We start from the raw sequence: 21,983 nt of genomic DNA on the forward strand, positions 1-21,983 counted from the left end.
GTCGGTGAACAAAAGATGATTTTTATTTATTTTCCATATGTGCCCCCAGATGTTTTTTTGCCTGCGTTCCTTCTCGCAGTCTGGACATGCACTTTAGGGCATGCGTACCCAGGGAAAGGAACCCTTAACGGAACTATTCTCCCTGGAAGATGTTTCTTACTACCCATGTAATATAACATAACTAGTTGGACACTTGTCTGTTCAAGCACTAATGACCCCTACGCCCGGTCTCCATGCATACCCCGGTTCTTATATAACTGAGCGGGTATTCGGATACACTCCGGACTATCGGGTCCCGAGGTTGAAGCGAAAAGGTCCGCCATGACAAATGATTTACAATCCGGCTAGAAGGCATTATACATGTCACTTTAATTACATAGTCATACAGACTGACTAAATTCCTCTTCTATACCATCAGGCGGTCTAGCCTACAATCCTGTTGGGAATACTTTGCGGCTAATTCTACTTGCCCATAGACTAAGCTAACGGGGATCTCTTTCCCATTGGGCCCCACAGGTCCGACCTCGGCCATGTGATTTGGGTCAGCCTTGGTATACCGCGTCTTCACCATGGCCCAAGCTTCCCTGGCACCTTGACAGCAGGCAGATATCTTCCATAATCAGAAGCGCCGCCGTGCTCCCTTGAGCTTCTCCGCAAGCTCTCCAATGCCTTCTGGCAGGGAGACGGATGGCCACAAGGCCTGGGCAATACCTTGCATCACCTGCCGAACTTGTTCGTGCAGTTGTGTGAGCTCGGATAGAAGATCACCCGCAGACCCGGGCATCTCCTCTGCGGGATGACCTGTCAGCATACCTGCAGACATAACTCTGTTAGCCGGCTTCTCCGCCGTTCCCTTTTTAAGGGTTCATTCAAGCACTTACTGAATATGCCATGTCGAAGCCGCTTATTCTCCTTCTCGGAGTCCGCAAGGCGGGCTCGAACATCTTTCAGTTCCATGCTCAGCTTGGTATTGGCGTCTTGGAGATTGTTTTTCTCCCGCCTAACCTTAGTCATCACGCGTTCGCCAGCCTTTAGCTATCGTACGGCATGCTGGTCCTCCGGATTCTCTCTGGATTCATCTGCAACATCTATTGTTAGATCCGCAGCCATGCCACACGCTATATGGTACCTATCATTCTTTGAAAGAAATGTTACCAGCTGGGGACTTTTTAGGTTCCTTCAATGCGGCAACAGCGGCCCGAAGTTGGGTCTTGCATTCCTCCAGCTCCTGTGACAGTCGAGTATTCTCCTCTGTAAGAACCTGCACAACAAGATGATCCTTAAATCAGTTCTGCTAACTGTTTCAAGTCTCAGGGGCTACTGATACATATAATCGTTAGATTTTCTTACCGATACATCCTTTACATACTGGTCCGTGGCTCTGGCTAGACCATTTTGAGCAGCACGGAGGTACGCCTCTCCAGAATTGAAGGCATCAAATGCCTCTGGTGAGAAGCAAGCGTCGCGGAGTACGGCCCAGCGACGCCTATGATTCATGGCGCTCTCCACTTCTGAATTTGTAGAGGATAGCCTATCCGTATCCTCTATAGCTGGAGTATCCGGCGTCCGCCCCATGTCGGCTTCCGCCTCTATGTCCGGTCCTGGAGCCCGATTGGTGGAAGCGTGATCAGCAGCCTCACCGGACGTATTCCGGTGAGCGTTTTTTCTGTTAATGAAACATGGACGTCATTACATTTCAAGAAAGACGACAACCACGGAGCGGGGTTCCTGTCATACCTCTGCGTCGGCGTCTCTGTCCTGACCGCCTTCCTTTTTGGCCTGCCCGGCCTCGGTGCCTCTTGTTGGCGAGTTGCTGCGGGTTCGACATGGCGTCCCGAATGCCTTCCCTATAAAACACCATATGTATATGGTAGGTGAAGTGTCTAAAAGGGGATCCTAGTTTTTGGAGTTGGGATTTTTGGTTTTTCTTACGTGCGACACAGGAAGCAGTCCGGGATAGTCGGTCGTAATGGCCACCATTGCGTCATCACAACTTAATTGATAGAACTGCCAGTCTATCAGCTCCACGAATATGTCCGGATCTTCTTCGAGTCCGGGACCGAGGGCCCGGTCAGGGTCCTCTGGTTGTGCAGATGGGCTGCTGACCTCCCTTATGGCTTTTCGCAGTTCCTGCCGCAAAATGGCAAGGTGAGTACCTACGACAAAGAATGCGGGAAGAATGGGAGTAAGGAGATATAACTCACCCAGCTTGGAGGGTTGTACATGGAGAATCCATCCCGTGGCTTGATGCGGATGAACTCCTCTTCCTCTCCCTTGAACAATTCAGACAGAATTTTTGCTAAAGTGGCAGCGTTGTCCGGACCCTTACGCCCGCAACGGGTGGCGTCATCTTCCCCGTTAAAACACCACAGGGGGTGCCCTCAATATTGAAGTGGTTGCACTCCCCGCATTATACATATTGACATAACCTTGATTACTGTCAATCCTGATTGAGCCAGTGCTTTAATCCGGTTCATCAGATAAAGGACTTCTCCGTTGTCTTCCTCCTGGGGGCTCCGTGGGCGCCAACTTCGGCGTTTCTTCAAAGGAGCATTGTTGAACTCAGGAAGACCCCGCCGAACAGGGTCCAGAAGGGGGACGTCCTCCATATAAAACCATTCCGAAGGCCAGTCTTCAGACGTCTTCTTCGGAGTACCGGACAGGTATCCGGTTTCGGCGATGCGCCATATTTCGGCTCCGCCCACTTGATAAAGTTGTTGGGTTTTGTAGTAATTTCAAAAAATTTTCCTACACACACGCAAGATCATGTGATGCATAGCAACGAGATGGGAGAGTGTTGTCTACGTACCCACGCAGACCGACTGCGGAAGCGTTGACGCAACGTAGAGGAAGTAGTCGCACGTCTTCACGATCCAACCGATCAAGCACCGAAACTACGGCACCTCCGAGTTCGAGCACACGGTCAGCTCGATGACGATCCCCGGACTCCGATCCAGCAAAGTGCCGGGGAAGAGTTCCGTCAACACGACGGCATGGTGACGATCTTGATGCACTACGGCAGCAGGGCTTCGCCTAAACTCCGCTACAGTATTATCGAGGATTATGGTGGCTGGGGGCACCGCACACGGCTAAGGAATAGATCACGTGGATCAACTTGTGTGTTCTAGGGTGCCTCTACCTCAGTATATAAAGGACCAAAGGGGGGGAGGCTGGCCGGCCACAAGGGGTGCGCCAGGAGAGTCCTACTCCCTCTGGCAGTAGGATTCCCCCCCAATCCTAGTTGGAATAGGATTCGCGGAGGGGGAAAAGAGAGAGGGGGGGCCGGCCACCTCTCCTAGTCCTAATAGGACTAGGGGAAGGGGGAGGCGCACAGCCCATGTAGGGCTGCCTCTTCTCTTTTCCACTAAGGCCCATCATGGCCCATTTAGCTCCCGGGGGGTTCCGGTAACCTTCCCGGTACTCCGGTAAAATCCCGATTTCACCCGGAACACTTCCGATATCCAAACATAGGCTTCCAATATATCAATCTTTATGTCTCGACCATTTCGAGACTCCTCGTCATGTCCGTGATCACATCCGGGACTCCGAACAATCTTCGGTACATCAAAATGCATAAACTCATAATATAACTGTCATCGTAACCTTAAGCGTGCGGACCCTACGGGTTCGAGAACAATGTAGATATGACCGAGACACGTCTCCGGTAAATAACCAATAGCGGGACCTGGATGCCCATATTGTCTCCTACATATTCTATGAAGATCTTTATCGGTCAGACCGCATAACAACATACGTTGTTCCCTTTGTCATCGGTATGTTACTTGCCCGAGATTCGATCGTCGGTATCCAATACCTAGTTCAATCTCGTTACCGGCAAGTCTCTTTACTCGTTCCGCAATACATCATCTCACAACTAACATATTTAGTTGTAATGCTTGCAAGGCTTATGTGATGTGCATTACCGAGAGGGCCCAGAGATACCTCTCCGACAATCGGAGTGACAAATCCTAATCTCGAAATACGCCAACCCAACATGTACCTTTGGAGACACCTGTAGTACTCCTTTATAATCACCCAGTTACGTTGTGACGTTTGGTAGTACCCAAAGTGTTCCTCCGGTAAACGGGAGTTGCATAATCTCATAGTCATAGGAACATGTATAAGTCATGAAAGAAAGCAATAGCAACATACTAAACGATCGGGTGCTAAGCTAATGGAATGGGTCATGTCAATCAGATCATTCTCTTAATGATGTGATCCCGTTAATCAAACAACAACTCATTGTTCATGGTTAGGAAACATAACCATCTTTGGTTAACGAGCTAGTCAAGTAGAGGCATACTAGTGACACTTTGTTTGTCTATGTATTCACACATGTATTATGTTTCCGGTTAATACAATTCTAGCATGAATAATAAACATTTATCATGATTATATGGAAATAAATAATAACTTTATTATTGCCTCTAGGGCATATTTCCTTCAGTCTCCCACTTGCACTAGAGTCAATAATCTAGATTACACCCTAATGATTCTAACACCCATGGAGCCTTGGTGCTGATCATGTTTTGCTCGTGGAAGAGGCTTAGTCAACGGGTCTGCAACATTCAGATCCGTATGTATCTTGCAAATCTCTATGTCTCCCACCTGGACTAGATCCCGGATGGAATTGAAGCGTCTCTTGATGTGCTTGGTTCTCTTGTGAAATCTGGATTCCTTTGCCAAGGCAATTGCACCAGTATTGTCACAAAAGATTTTCATTGGACCCGATGCACTAGGTATGACACCTAGATCGGATATGAACTCCTTCATCCAGAATCCTTCGTTCGCTGCTTCCGAAGCAGCTATGTACTCCGCTTCACATGTAGATCCTGCTATGACACTTTGTTTAGAACTGCACCAACTGACAGCTCCACCGTTTAATGTAAACACGTATCCGGTTTGCGATTTAGAATCATCCGGATTAGTGTCAAAGCTGGCATCAACGTAACCATTTACGACGAGCTCTTTGTCACCTCCATATACGAGAAACATATCCTTAGTCCTTTTCAGGTATTTCAGGATGTTCTTGACCGCTGTCCAGTGATCCACTCCTGGATTACTTTGGTACCTCCCTGCTAAACTTATAGCAAGGCACACATCAGGTCTGGTACACAGCATTGCATACATAATAGAGCCTATGGCTGAAGCATAGGGAACATCTTTCATTTTCTCTCTATCTTCTGCAGTGGTCGGGCATTGAGTCTTACTCAACTTCACACCTTGTAACTCAGGCAAGAACCCTTTCTTTGCTTGATCCATTTTGAACTTCTTCAAAACTTTGTCAAGGTATGTGCTTTGTGAAAGTCCAATTAAGCGTCTTGATCTATCTCTATAGATCTTAATGCCTAATATGTAAGCAGCTTCACCGAGGTCTTTCATTGAAAAACTCTTATTCAAGTATCCCTTTATGCTATCCAGATATTCTATATCATTTCCAATTAGCAATATGTCATCCACATATAATATCAGAAATGCTACAGAGCTCCCACTCACTTTCTTGTAAATACAGGCTTCTCCGAAAGTCTGTATAAAACCAAATGCTTTCATCACACTATCAAAGCGTTTATTCCAACTCCGAGAGGCTTGCACCAGTCCATAAATGGATCGCTGGAGCTTGCACACTTTGTTAGCTCCCTTTTGGATCGACAAAACCTTCCGGTTGCATCATATACAACTCTTCTTCCAGAAATCCATTCAGGAATGCAGTTTTGACATCCATCTGCCAAATTTCATAATCATAAAATGCGGCAATCGCTAACATGATTCGGACAGACTTAAGCATCGCTACAGGTGAGAAAGTCTCATCGTAGTCAATCCCTTGAACTTGCCGAAAACCTTTCGCGACAAGTCGAGCTTTGTAGACAGTAATATTACCGTTAGCGTCAGTCTTCTTCTTGAAGATCCATTTATTCTCAATTGCTTGCCGATCATCGGGCAAGTCAACCAAAGTCCATACTTTGTTCTCATACATGGATCCCATCTCAAATTTCATGGCTTCAAGCCATTTTGCGGAGTCTGGGCTCACCATCGCTTCTTCATAGTTCGTAGGTTCATCATGATCTAGTAGCATGACTTCCAGAACAGGATTACCGTACCACTCTGGTGCGGATCTCACTCTGGTTGATCTACGAGGTTCAGTAGTATCTTGATCTGAAGTTTCATGATCATTATCATTAGCTTCCTCACTAACTGGTGTAGGTGTCACCGAAATAGTTTTCTGTGATGTAGTACTTTCCAACAAGGGAGCAGGTACAGTTAACTTGTCAAGTTCTACTTTCCTCCCACTCACTTCTTTCAAGAGAAACTCCTTCTCTAGAAAGTTTCCGAATTTAGCAACAAAAGTCTTGCCTTCGGATCTGTGATAGAAGGTGTATCCAATAGTTTCCTTTGGATATCCTATGAAGACACATTTCTCTGATTTGGGTTCGAGCTTATCAGGTTGAAGCTTTTTCAGATAAGCATCGCAGCCCCAAACTTTCAGAAACGACAACTTTGGTTTCTTGCCAAACCACAGTTCATAAGGCGTCGTCTCAACGGATTTTGATGGTGCCCTATTTAACGTGAATGTGGCCGTCTCTAGAGCGTATCCTCAAAACGATAGCGGTAAATCAGTAAGAGACATCATAGATCGCACCATATCTAGTAAAGTACGATTACGAAGTTCGGACACACCATTACGCTGAGGTGTTCTGGGTGGCGTGAGTTGCGAAACTATTCCACAAATTTTCAAATGTACACCAAACTCGTAACTCAAATATTCTCCTCCACGATCAGATCGTAGAAACTTTATTTTCTTGTTACGATGATTTTCAACTTCACTCTGAAATTCTTTGAACTTTTCAAATGTTTCAGACTTATGTTTCATTAAGTAGATATACCCATATCTGCTTAAGTCATCTGTGAAGGTGAGAAAATAACGATATCCGCCACGAGCCTCAATGTTCATCGGACCACATAGATCTGTATGTATGATCTCCAACAAATCTGTTGCTCTCTCCATAGTACCGGAGAACGGTGTTTTGGTCATCTTGCCCATGAGGCACGGTTCGCAAGTACCAAGTGATTCATAATCAAGTGGTTCCAAAAGTCCATCAGTATGGAGTTTCTTCATGCGCTTTACACCGATATGACCTAAATGGCAGTGCCACTAATAAGTTGCACTCTCATTATCAACTCTGCATCTTTTGGCTTCAACATTATGAATATGTGTGTTACTACTATCGAGATTCAACAAGAATAGACCACTCTTCAAGGGTGCATGACCATAAAAGATATTACTCATATAAATAGAACAACCATTATTCTCTGATTTAAATGAATAACCGTCTCGCATTAAACAAGATCCAGATATAATGTTCATGCTCAACGCTGGCACCAAATAACAATTATTTAGGTCTAATATTAATCCCGAAGGTAGATGTAGAGGTAGCGTGCCGACCGCGATCACATCGACTTTGGAACCGTTTCCCACGCGCATCGTCACCTCATCCTTAGCCAATCTTCCCTTAATCCGCAGCCCCTGTTTCGAGTTGCAAATATTAGCAACAGAACCAGTATCAAATACCTAGGTGCTACTGCGAGCATTAGTAAGGTACACATCAATAACATGTATATCACATATACCTTTGTTCACCTTGCCATCCTTCTTATCTGCCAAATGCTTGGGGCAGTTCCGCTTCCAGTGACCAGTCTGCTTTCAATAGAAGCACTCAGTTTCAGGCTTAGGTCCAGGTTTGGGTTTCTTCTCTTGAGTAGCAACTTGCTTGCCATTCTTTTTGAAGTTCACCTTCTTCTTTCCTTTGCCCTTTTTCTTGAAACTAGTGGTCTTGTTGACCATCAACACTTGATGCTCCTTCTTGATTTCTACCTCCGCAGCTTTCAGCATCGTGAAGAGCTCGGGAATAGTCTTGTTCATCCCTTGCATATTATAGTTCATCACGAAGCTCTTGTAGCTTGGTGGCAGTGATTGAAGAATTCTGTCAATGACGCAATCATCTGGAAGATTAACTCCCAATTGAATCAAGTGATTATTATACCCAGACATTTTGAGTATATGCTCACTGACAGAACTGTTCTCCTCCATCTTGCAGCTATAGAACTTATTGGAGACTTCATATCTCTAATTCCGGACATTTGCTTGAAATATTAACTTCAACTCCTGGAACATCTCATATGCTCCATGACGTTCAAAACGTCGTTGAAGTCCCGATTCTAAGCCGTAAAGCATGGCACACTGAACTATCGAGTAGTCATCAGCCTTGCTCTGCCAGACGTTCATAACATCTGGCGTTGCTCCTGCAGCAGGCCTGGCACCCAGCGGTGCTTCCAGGACGTAATTCTTCTGTGCAGCAATGAGGATAATCCTCAAGTTACGGATCCAGTCCGTGTAATTGCTACCATCATCTTTCAACTTTGCTTTCTCAAGGAACGCATTAAAATTCAACGGAACAACAGCACGAGCCATCTATCTACAATCAAACATAAACAAGCAAGATACTAATCAGGTACTAAGTTTCATGATAAATTTAAGTTCAGTTAATCAAATTAATTAAAGAACTCCCACTTAGATAGACATCCCTCTAATCCTCTAAGTGATTACGTGATCCCAATCAACTAAACCATAACCGATCATCATGTGAGATGGAGTAGTTTTCAATGGTGAACATCGTTATGTTGATCATATCTACTATATGATTCACGCTCGACCTTTCGGTCTCCGTGTTCCGAGGCCATATCTGTATATGCTTGGCTCGTCAAGTATAACCTGAGTATTCCGTGTGTGCAACTATTTTGCACCCGTTGTATTTGAACGTAGAACCTATCACACCCGATCATCACGTGGTGTCTCAGCACGAAGAACTTTCGCAACGGTGCATACTCAGGGAGAACACTTCTTGATAATTTAGTGAGAGATCATCTTATAATGCTACCGACAATCAAAGCAAGATAAGATGCATAAAAGGATAAACATCACATGCAATCAATATAAGTGATATGATATGGCCATCATCATCTTGTGCTTGTGATCTCCATCTCTGAAGCACCGTCGTGATCACCATCGTCACCGGCGTGATACCTTGATCTCCATCGTAGCATCGTTGTCGTCTCGCCAAACTTGTGCTTCCACGACTATTACTACCGTTTAGTAATAAAGTAAAGCATTACATTGTGATTTCATTGCATACAATAAAACGACAACCATAAGGCTCCTGCCAGTTGCCGATAACTCGGTTAAGACATGATCATCTCATACAATAAAATTTAGCATCATGTCTTGACCATATCACATCACAACATGCCCTGCAAAAACAAGTTAGACGTCCTCTACTTTGTTGTTGCAAGTTTTACGTGGCTGCTACGGGCTTAAGCAAGGACCAATCTCACCTACGCATCAAAACCACAACGATAGTTTGTCAAATAGACTCCGTTTTAACCTTCGCAAGGACCGAGCGTAGCCATACTTGGTTCAACTAAAGTTGGAGAGACAGTCGCCCGCAAGCCACCTATGTGCAAAGCACGTCGGGGGAACCGGTCTCGCGTAAGCGTACGCGTAATGTTGGTCCGGGTCGTCTCGTCCAACAATGCTGCCGAACCAAAGTATGACATGCTGGTAGGAAGTATGACTTATATCGCCCACAACTCACTTGTGTTCTACTCGTGCATATAACATCAACATAAATAACCTAGGCTCGGATGCCACTGTTGGGTTTCGTAGTAATTTCAAAAAAATTTCCTACGCACACGCAAGATCATGTGATGCATAGCAACGAGATGAGAGAGTGTTGTCTACGTACCCACGCAGACCGACTGCGGAAGCGTTGACGCAACATAGAGGAAGTAGTCGTACGTCTTCACGATCCAACCGATCAAGCACCGAAACTATGGCACCTCCGAGTTCGAGCACACGTTCAGCTCGATGATGATCCCCGGACTCTGATCCAGCAAAGTGTCGGGGAAGAGTTCCGTCAGCACGACGGCGTGGTGACGATCTTGATGCACTACGGCAGTAGGGCTTCGCCTAAACTCCGCTACAGTATTATCGAGGATTATGGTGGCTGGGGGCACCGCACACGGCTAAGGAATAGATCACGTGGATCAACTTGTGTGTTCTAGGGTGCCTCTACCTCAGTATATAAAGGACCAAAGGGGGGGAGGCTGGCCGGCCACAAGGGGTGCGCCAGGAGAGTCCTACTCCCTCTGGGAGTAGGATTCCCCCCCAATCCTAGTTGGAATAGGATTCACGGAGGGGGAAAAGAGAGAGAGGGGGCCGGCCACCTCTCCTAGTACTAATAGGACTAGGGGAAGGGGGAGGCGCACAGCCCATGTAGGGCTGCCTCTTCTCTTTTCCACTAAGGCCCATCATGGCCCATTTAGCTCCCGGGGGGTTCCGGTAACCTTCCCGGTACTCCGGTAAAATCCCGATTTCACCCGGAACACTTCCGATATCCAAACATAGGCTTCCAATATATCAATCTTTACGTCTCGACCATTTCGAGACTCCTCGTCATGTCCGTGATCACATCCGGGACTCCGAACAACCTTCGGTACATCAAAATGCATAAACTCATAATATAACTATCATCGTAACCTTAAGCATGCGGACCCTACGGGTTCGAGAACAATGTAGATATGACCGAGACACATCTCCGGTAAATAACCAATAGCGGGACCTGGATGCCCATATTGTCTCCTACATATTCTACGAAGATCTTTATCGGTCAGACCGCATAACAACATACGTTGTTCCCTTTGTCATCGGTATGTTACTTGCCCGAGATTCGATCGTCGGTATCCAATACCTAGTTCAATCTCGTTACCGGCAAGTCTCTTTACTCGTTCCGTAATACATCATCTCACAACTAACATATTTAGTTGTAATGCTTGCAAGGCTTATGTGATGTGCATTACCGAGAGGGCCCAGAGATACCTCTCCGACAATCGGAGTGACAAATCCTAATCTCGAAATACGCCAACCCAACATGTACCTTTGGAGACACCTGTAGTACTCCTTTATAATCACCCAGTTACGTTGTGACGTTTGGTAGTACCCAAAGTGTTCCTCCGGTAAACGGGAGTTGCATAATCTCATAGTTATAGGAACATGTATAAGTCATGAAGAAAGCAATAGCAACGTACTAAACGATCGGGTGCTAAGCTAATGGAATGGGTCATGTCAATCAGATCATTCTCTTAATGATGTGATCCCGTTAATCAAACAACAACTCATTGTTCATGGTTAGGAAACATAACCATCTTTGATTAACGAGCTAGTCAAGTAGAGGCATACTAGTGACACTTTGTTTGTCTATGTATTCACACATGTATTATGTTTCCGGTTAATACAATTCTAGCATGAATAATAAACATTTATCATGATTATAAGGAAATAAATAATAACTTTATTATTGCCTCTAGGGCATATTTCCTTCAAAAGTGGCCCCTTCTGTGTGCGGGGGACGAGGCAAAATAACCTTTTCCACAGCTCGAAATGAGCCTCGCAGCCCAGGAATAACTGGCAAAGGGCCACATAGCCGGCGATGTGTAATATGGAAGCAGGGGTGAAATTATGCAGTTGGAGGCCGTAAAACTCCAAGAGCCCACGGAGGAATGGATGAATTGGAAATCCGAGTCCCCTTAACAAATAAGGAACAAGGCATACCCGCTCCCTCGTAGAGGGGCTGGGGAAGCTCTCCGCTTGCTCCCCGCCATTGTAGGTGGCGAGCCCGGCTCGGACGGGCACCATATACGCTGGAGGGAGAAATCCCTTAGTCTGCAGTTCGACTAATCCACTGTGGGGGACTGAACACCTGTCCCAATCACCGGGCTTAGGGCTACGGGGGCGGGAGGAGGAGTTGCGGAGGTCGGCCATGTTGGAGTGGATCTTTCCGAAACGCGCTCCGATGGATTCTCGCTAGGGGAGGATGGTATGGATTGGATCTAAGAATCCCCATCCCTTCAATAGACAATTTATTTATCTGGCTAGGGGGGCAAATGTAAAAACGCCCTGGCGCCTCATATTCATTCGATACGTGGAAGATAACCCTTATTGGGCGCAGAAGCCAAGAGGTCCAACATTTATGGGACCGGACACTGCTTAACAAACGTTCAAAATTTGGAGAAGAACCCACCTTGCAATGCCGAAGACAACACTGCGCGCCGGACTCATCGTCATTGAAGCCTGGTTCAGGGGCTACTAAGGGAGTCCTGGATTAGGGGGTAAGCGGACAGCCGGATTATATCCTTGGGCCGGACTGTTGGACTATGAAGATACAAGATTGAAGACTTCGTCCCATGTCCGGATGGGACTCTACTTGGCGTGGAAAGCAAGCTAGGCAATACGGATATGTATATCTCCTCCTTTGTAACCGACCTTGTGTAACCCTAGCCCCCTCCGGTGTCTATATAAACCGGAGGGTTTTAGTCCGTAGGACAACATACAATCATACCATAGGCTAGATTCTAGGGTTTAGCCTCTCCGATCTCGTGGTAGATCAACTCTTGTACTACTCATATTATCAAGAATAATCAAGCAGGACATAGGGTTTTACCTCCATCAAGAGGGCCCGAACCTGGGTAAAACATTGTATCCCCTACCTCCTGTTACCATCCGCCTTAGACGCATAGTTCGGGACCCCCTACCCGTGATCCGCCGGTTTTGACACCAACAATAGTGCAACTTATTTGCGGCACTGCCGTTTGGGCCATATTGGTGTAAAGCGCATGAAGAAACTCCATTCTGGTGGACTTCTAGAATCACTTGGTACTTGCGAACCATGCCTCATGGGAAGGATGACTAAAACTCCATTCTCCGGAACAATGGAGCGAGCAATAGAGTTATTGGAAATCATACATACTGATGTATGTGGTCCAATGAACATTGAGGCTCGTGGCGGATATCATTATTTTCTCACCTTCACAGATGATTTGAGCAGATATGGGTATATCTACTTAAGGAAACATAAGTCTAAAACATTTGAAAAGTTCAAAGAATTTCAGAGTGAAGTGGAAAATCATCGTAACAAGAAAATAAAGTTTCTACGATCCAATTGTGGAGGAGAATATTTGAGTTATGAGTTTGGTCTTCATTTGAAACAAAGCGGGATAGTTTCGCAACTCACGCCACCCGGAACACCACAATTTAATGGTGTGTCTGAACATCATAATCGTACTTTACTAGGTATGGTGCGATCTATGATATCTCTTACTGATTTGCCGCTATCATTTTGGGGTTATGCTTTAGAGACAACTGCATTCACGTTAAATAGGGCACCATCTAAATCCGTTGAGACGGCACCTTATGAACTGTGGTTTGGCAAGAAACACAAGTTGTCATTTCTTAAAGTTGGGGCTGCGATGCTTATGTGAAGAAACTTCAACCTGATAAGCTCGAACCCAAATAGGAGAAATGTGTCTTCATAGGATACCCAAAGGAGACTGTTGGGTACACCTTCTATCACAGATCCGAAGGCAAGATATTCGTTGCTAAGAATGGATCCTTTCTAGAGAAGGAATTTCTCTCGAAAGAAGTGAGTAGGAGGAAAGTAGAACTTGATGAGGTAATTGTACCCGCTCCCTTATTGGAAAATAGTTCATCACTGAAATCAGTTCCAGTGATTCCTACACCAGTAAGTGAGGAAGCTAATGATGATGATCATGGAACTTCTGATCAAGTTACTACCGAACCTCGTAGGTCAACCATTGTGAGATCCGCACCAGAGTGGTACGATAATCTTGTTCTGGAGGTCATGTTACTTGACCATGACGAACCTATGAACTATGAGGAAGCGATGATGAGACCAGATTCCTCAAAATGGCTAAAGGCCATGAAATCTCAAATGGGATCCATGTATGAGAACAAAGTATGGACTTCTGTTGACTTTCCCGTTGATCGGAAAACCATAGAGAATAAATGGATCTTGAAGAAGAAGACTGACGCTGACGGTAATGTTACTGTCTACAAAGCTTGACTTGTCGCAAAAGGTTTTCACAAGTTCAAGGAGTTGACTATGATGAGACCTTCTCACCCGTAGCGATGCTTAAGTCCTCCAAATCATGTTAGCAATTGCCGCATTTTATGATTATGAAATTTGGTAAATGGATGTCAAAACTGCATTCCTTAATGCATATCTTAAAGAAGAGTTGTATATGATGCAACTAGAAGGTTTTGTCGATCCAAAAGGTGCTAACAAAGTGTGCAAGCTCCAGCGATCCATTTATGGACTAGTGCAAGCCTCTCAGAGTTGGAATATACACTTTGAAGCATATGGTTTTATACAGACTTTTGGAGAAACCTGTATTTACAAGAAAGTGAGTGGGAGCTCTGTAGCATTTCTGATATTATATGTAGATGACATATTGTTGATCGGAAATGATACTAAATTTCTGAATAGCATAAAAGGATACTTGAATAAGAATTTTTCAATGAAAGACCTCGGTGAAGCTGATTATATATTGGGCATCAAGATCTATAGAGATAGATCAAGACGCTTAATTGGACTTCCACAAAGCACATACCTTGATAAAGTTTTGAAGAAGTTCAAAATGGATCAGGCAAAGAAAGGGGTCTTGCCTGTGTTACAAGGTGTGAAGTTGAGTCAGACTCAATGCCCGACCACTGCAGAAGATAGAGAGAAAATGAATGTCATTCCCTATGCTTCAGCCATAGGTTCTATCATGTTGCAATGCTATGTACTAGACTTGATGTGTGCCTTGCTATTAGTTTAGCAGGGAGGTACCAAAGTAATCCAGGAGTGGATCACTGGACAATGGTCAAGAACATCCTGAAATACCTGAAAAGGACTAAGGATATGTTTCTCGTTTATGGAGGTGCCAAAGAGCTCGTTGTAAACGGTTACGTCGATGCAAGCTTTGACACTGATCCAGATGACTCTAAGTCGCAAACTGGATACATATTTTTATTAAATGGTGGAGCTATCAGTTGGTGCAATTCTAAGCAGAGCGTTGTGGCGGGATCTACATGTGAAGCGGAGTACTTAGGTGCTTCAGAAGCGGCAAATGAAGGAGTCTGGATGAAGGAGTTCATATCCAATCTAGGTGTCATACCTAGTGCATCGGGTCCAATGAAAATCTTTTGTGACAACACTGGTGCAATTTCCTTGGCAAAGGAATCCAGATTTCACAAAAGAACCAAACACATCAAGAGACACTTCAATTCCATCCGCGATCAAGTCAAGGAGGGAAACATAGAGATTTGCAAGATACATACAGATCTGAATGTTGCAGACCCTTGACTAAGCCACTCTCATGAGAAAAACATGATCAACACCAAGACTCCGTGGGTGTTAGAATCATTACAATGTAACCTAGATTATTGACTCTAGTGCAAGTGGGAGACTGAAGGAAATATGCCCTAGAGGCAATAATAAAGTTGTTCTTTATATTTCCTTATATCATTATAAATGTTTATTATTCATTCTAGAATTGTATTAACTGGAAACTCAGTACATGTGTGAATACATAGACAAACAGAATGTCACTAGTACGCCTCTACTTGACTAGCTCGTTGAATCAATGATGGTTATGTTTCCTAACCATAGACATGAGTTGTCATTTGATTAACGGGATCACATAATTAGAGAATGATGTGATTGACTTGACCCATCCGTTAGCATAGCACGATGATCGTTTAGTTTGTTGCTATTGCTTTCTCCATAACTTATACATGTTCCTATGACTATGAGATCATGCAACTCCCAAATACCGGAGGAACACTTAGTGTGCTATCAAACATCACAACGTAACTGGGTGACTATAAATATGCTCTACAGGTGTCTCCGATGGTGTTTGGTGAGTTGGCATAGATCGAGATTAGGATTTGTCACTCCGTGTATCGGAGAGGTATGTCTGGGCCCTCTCGGTAATGCACATCATTATAAGCCTTTCAAGCAATGTGACTAATGAGTTAGTTGTGTGATGATGCATTACGAAACGAGTAAAGAGACTTTCCAGTGACAAGATTGAACTAAGTATTGAGATACCGACGATCGAATCTCGGGCAAGTAACATACCGATGACAAAGGGAACACCGTATATCATTATGCGGTTTGACCGATAAAGATCTTTGTAGAATATGTGGGAGTCAATATGAACATCCAGGTTCCGCTATTGGTTATTGACCGGAGACGTGTCTCGGTCATGTCTACATAGTTCTCGAACCTGTAGGGTCCGCACGCTTAACGTTCGGTGACGAACTGTATTATGAGTTTATGTGTTTTGATGTATCGAAGGTAGTTCGGAGTCCCGGATATGATCATGGACATGACGAGGAGTCTCGAAATGGTCAAGACATAAAGATTGATATATTGGATGACTATATTCGGACACCGGATGAGTTTCGGTTGATATATTGGATGACTATATTCGGACACCGGATGAGTTCCGGGGGTCACCGGATAATTATCGGAGTGCTGGGGGGTTATTGAAACCCCTAGGGGGAACTAATGGGCCACATGGTCCTTAGTGGAGAGAGAGAGGGCCGGCCAAAGTAGAGCCGCGCGCCCCCTCTCCTCTAGTCCGAATTGGACTAGGGAAGGGGGGGGGGGGCGGCGCCCCCTTTCCTTCTCTTCTCTCCCTCTCCTTCCTTCCCCCTTCCTCCTCCTAGTAGGACTAGGAAAGGGGAGTCCTACTCCTACTAGGAGGAGGAATCCTCCTCTCCTGGCGCGCCCCAAGGGCCGGCTGGCCTCCCCCTTTCTCCTTTATATACGGGGGCAGGGGGCACCCTAGAACACACAAGTTGATCATTGATCCCTTAGCCGTGTGCGGTGCCCCCCTCCACCATAATCCACCTCGGTCATATCGTCGTAGTGCTTAGGCGAAGCCCTGCACCGGTAACTTCATCATCACCGTCATCACGCCGTCATGCTGACGAAGCTCTCCCTCTACACTCAGCTAGATCGAGAGTTCGTGGGACGTCACCGAGCCGAACGTGTGCAGATCGCGGAGGTGTCGGACTTTCGGTACTAGGATCGGTCGGATCGTGAAGACGTACGACTACATCAACCGTGTTGTCATGACGCTTCCGCTTACGGTCTACGAGGGTACATGGACAACACTCTCCCCTCTTGTTGCTATGCATCACCATGATAGATCTTGCGTGTGCGTAGGAATTTTTTTGAAATTACTGCGTTCCCCAACAGGCACCCGGGCCCAAAGTGACAAGCATTAAGCATTGCAAAGTCATATCAGCATCAATCTCAGAACATGATGGATACTAGGGATCAAGCCCTAACTAAACTAACTCGATTACATGATGAATCTCATCCAAATCCTCACTGACCAGTGAGCCTATGAAGGAATTACTCACTCCCGGTAGGGAGCATCATGGAATTGGCGATGAGGAAGGTTGGTGATGACGAAGATCGAAGATCCCCCTCTCCGGAGCCCCAAACAGACTCCAGATCTGGCCTCCCAATGAAGAACATGAGGTGGCCGGCTTCGTATCATGAAACGAGATAATTCTTCCTCTCTGATATTTTTCTGGAAAAATAGGTATTTATGGAGTTGGACTCAGGGTCTGCGGGGCCACCAGGTGGGCACAACCCACCTGGGCGCGCATGAGGGATGGGGCGCCCTGGTGTGTTTTGCTCACCCAGGGCCCCCCTCCAGTGGTTCTTGGCTTCGATTTTTTTCTTTTATTGCATAAAAATTCTCCACAAAGTTTCATTCCGATCCGAGAACTTTTATTTCTGCACAAAAACAACACCATGGTAGTTCTGCTGAAACAATGTCAGTCCGAGTTAGTTTCATTCAAATCATGCAAATTAGAGTCCAAAACAAGAGGAAAAGCGTTAGGAAAAGTAGATACGACGGAGACGTATCAACTCCCCCAAGCTTATACCTTTGCTCGTCCTCAAGCAATTCAGTTGATAAACTGAAAGCGGAAAAGAAAAACTTTTACGAACTCTTTTGCTCTTGTTTACATAAATAAGCTTAAGTAGCACCTAGGTTTTCAGCAAAGATTATAACTAACCATATCAACAACAACTCTTGAAAATTATATTAACTCATTTCAATGACATAATGAACTAGTGAGCAATAATGAAATATCTCAAATGAAAACTCCTTGTCAAAACAATCATGATATAATATGACAACAATGGTATCTCGCTAGCCTTTTCTGAGACCACAAAACATAAATGCAGAGCACCTCCAAAGTTCAAGCAGCGACTAAACATTGTAATTCATGGTAGAAAAGATCAAGCCATGATGCATCCAGCATTAACTATACACAATGCATGAGTATGACAATAGTGCTCTCAGAATCTGGCGCTTATTTGAGAAGGCGATGGCTCAACATAAAATTAAATAGATAGTCTGTTCATAGAGGGAAGCAGGGATTTGCAGCGGTGCCGAAGCTCAGTTTTTAAAACAAAGGTAAATGAAATTTTGAGAAATGCACCCTTCTTGTTTACTTCGCAACCATTAGTTATTGATATCTTCCATGTTAAACACATTAGTGGCGGTTCTCAAGTGATAAATGCAAAGATTTACTCCCCCTCCACCAACAGTCACACTCCATGGCTAGCCCGAACCATCGGGTACCGTCCATACCAACATCAGTCCTGGGGGAGTTTTGTTTAATTATTTGCAATTTGATTTCGGGACTGGGAATCCCTATTACTGCCCCTCTCATGCAAGGACGAGTGAATAAACACCTGTCACTCTATGAACAATCTAGGCACACAAAAAAGGATACTTATTTGAAGTTTTTAGAGATGGCACATGCAAATTGACTTGGAACGGCAGGGTAATACCGCATATAGGTAGGTATGATGGACTCATCTAGAATAACTCGAGTTTTATGATTTTGATGCACAAGCAGTATTTCCGCTTAGTACAGGCGAAGGCTAGCAAATAGGTTGGGAAGCGGCCAGCTAGAGAGCGAAAATGGTCATAAACAGGCATTATGCATAATGAACATTGGATACTAGCATGAGTAGGATATGAAAACCATGAACATAAATATCATGGAGGCTATGTTGGTTTTGATTCAACTACATGCATGAGCATGTGCCAAGTCAAGCCACTCGAAACCTTCATAGGAGGATACCATATCATCATACTACATCACAATCCTTTTAACACAATGTTGACATCCAAGATAAATCATTTTTTTGAGGAATTAGACAGTAGGAGAGGCTCCAACTGTATTTTCATATATGGAATGATACAAAGTTACATCACATGTACAAGTGTTTCACACATCTCCACCCCCCATGGGGGGGGTAGAGATGTGAGGCAGCAAGCTAAGAGGAAAGTACAAGTGTTAGAGTAAAGAGATTACAAAGGAGGTGATGGAGGCACCAAGGGCCTCTTTAGTTCTATGCTGTAGCATGCTAAAGTCTTCAACAAATCTATGAAGCCAGGTGTCAATGCTGGGATTGGTGCCCCTGAAGTGTTTATTGTTTCTTTCTTTCCATAAGCTCTAGGGAGCGACCAAAAATATGTTGAAGAAAAATAGTGGCTCGTCCCAGGATTGATGCATTTCATGGAGAAGTTGCAGCCTGCATGAGTATGTTGGCCAGAAGATGCCAAGTTTGTCCCAGCAATCTCGACTGAATGAGCATGAGAAAATCATGTGATCAACCGTTTCCTCCACCTGCATCCCACACAGTAGGCACGTGTGGTCATCCCCAATGTTAAAGTGCCTGCGTTTCAACATGTTCCTAGTATTGAGGCAATCATGAATGAGGAGCCACCCAAAAACCTTGATCCGCATAATGTAGTGCGATGTCCATAAGTGCGAGAAGGTAGGGTGTGTGGCCGCCTCTCTGAAACAATACTTGTAGTAGTCGGCTGCTCTGAAATCAGCTTTTCTCCATGCATAAGTCCAAACATCATTTGTGGAAGTGGAGGGCTGCATGTGCATGGCTATTTCCTGGAGATCGCGCATCTCATCCAACGCTTGAGGGGACAAGGGGAGGTGAAAGGTTTCAGCAAGCGTCGTGTTGTCCAAGAAATCTTTAACAGATATGTCTTCATGGATGGAGAAGGAGAAAGCATGGGGATGAGAGGTGGCAAGCACATCATCATGCCATAGATCTTTCCAAAGCAAAGCCATCGAGCCAGAGACAACCTGAACATGCGAGACCCCCCTGAAGATGGATGTGAGTTTGAGGATGTCGCGCCACTAGAAGGATCCCATGGGGTCAGAAGCGTGTGGGATTTTATCCGTATAATAGTTGTCCCAGAGAAGATGTACCCACGGGATGTCCAGTTTGTTGTAGAAATTGTGAAGAAATTTCAAGAGGAGCGCTTCGTTTTGGAGCTTGATGTTGATTACACCAAGGCCACCATGTTTCTTGGGCTTACAAACCATTTCCCACGCAGCCAAAGAGTTGCACTTGTCACCTTGCACTGCCTTTTTGGTCCAAAGACATCTCCTTCTGATTTTTTCTAGCATCTCGATTAGTTTCGGAGGGAATTTGAGGGTACACATTGCGTATATGAGGAGGGAAGTGAATAGTTTGCCCCCATACGACATCATTGCAATCGTGGAGGTGAGGCGTCGCTCGTCCGATCACACTAGTGGCATAAGCTCAAGAACTGTTGGTTTAGACGTGCCAAGGGGTAGCCCGAGGTATGTAAAAGGCATAGTCCCTACAGAACAGCCAAAGATACATGCCAAATCAGCCGCCAGTTCGGAGGAGGTATTGATCGGTATGAGAGTTGACTTGTGGAAGTTTATTTTCAGGCCAATGGACGATGCGTAATATGTCAGAATCCCTTTAACAATGTTAGCCTGCCGAGGACAGGCCAGCAAGACCAAGATTGTATCGTCAGTGTATTGGATTACAGGATAATCTGTTTGGCCTGCGCATGGGAAAGGAAGCTGAATCGTCCCTTGTCTGAATGCCTCATTGATGGCAGCTTGGAGGAGGTCGGTGGCAAGGACAAAAATTAGGGGGGACAGGGGGTCACCTTGTCAGACGCCACTACGACAGTGAAATTGGCAGCCGGGGACTCCATGAAGGAGTACAGAAGAACAACCTGTGGAGAAGAGGCACCTGATCCAAGAGAGCCACCTGTCGTTAAACCCCATGTGCTTCATGATATTGATCATAGGAGTATGCTCGATGGTATCAAAGGCTTTCGCAAAGTCAAGATTCAAGAGAATGATCATGCCTTTGGACGTTTGGCACTGATGGATGTATTGGAAGGCCCAAGCTAGGCAGTCTTGGATCGTGCGCCCTTTGATGAAGCCATATTGGTTCCTATGAATGAGTTGCAGAATGACACTTTGAAGATGATTAGCAAGAAGCTTGGTGATGAGCTGAAGGCAACAATTAAGCAGAGTGATCGGCCGATAGTCATTGACCGTCTCTGGAGAGTTCGTCTTGGGTATAAGGGTTATGAGGATGTCATTTATACTTGTAATGTCAAGATCACCAGCATGGAACTGATCACAGAGGTCGTAGAAGTCCTTTTTAATGATGGGCCAACATGTTTTTAGGAATGCACCAATAAAGCCGTCAGGACCAGGGGCACGGTCCGCAGGCATATCCTTGACGATATCATCAATCTCAGCGTGAGTGAAAGGGTCAGTCAAGTGATCAAGGTTGGTGTTATATTGGATTATTTCTTGGAGATTGAATTTCATCTCAGTGGGGTTGGAAGTACCCAAGTGATCTTTATAAGTTTGGAACAACAAGGCTTCTTTGCTCGATGATCCTCTAGAATTGTGCCATCATTGGTTTTGAAATTGGCAATATTATTTTCCCTGTAGCGTTCAGTTGCCACTACCTGAAAATTTTGGTGTTTTCACTCCTAGCTACTTAAGCATGGCATGAGAAACTATAATCTCTAATTGTCATTGCAAACATGTTTGATCACAATATGCTAAATCATGGATACTAGGTTAAACATATGTACAAAAACAGAACAAGTTGAGTTCATACCCATTTCTCTCTGCCACAACCAGTTCACCAAATATCGTCATTATTGCCTTTCACTTGCACGAC

Source organism: Triticum urartu, chromosome 4 (genome assembly GCF_003073215.2).
Source record: "Triticum urartu cultivar G1812 chromosome 4, Tu2.1, whole genome shotgun sequence".
In the NCBI taxonomy this organism is placed as follows: domain Eukaryota; kingdom Viridiplantae; phylum Streptophyta; class Magnoliopsida; order Poales; family Poaceae; genus Triticum; species Triticum urartu.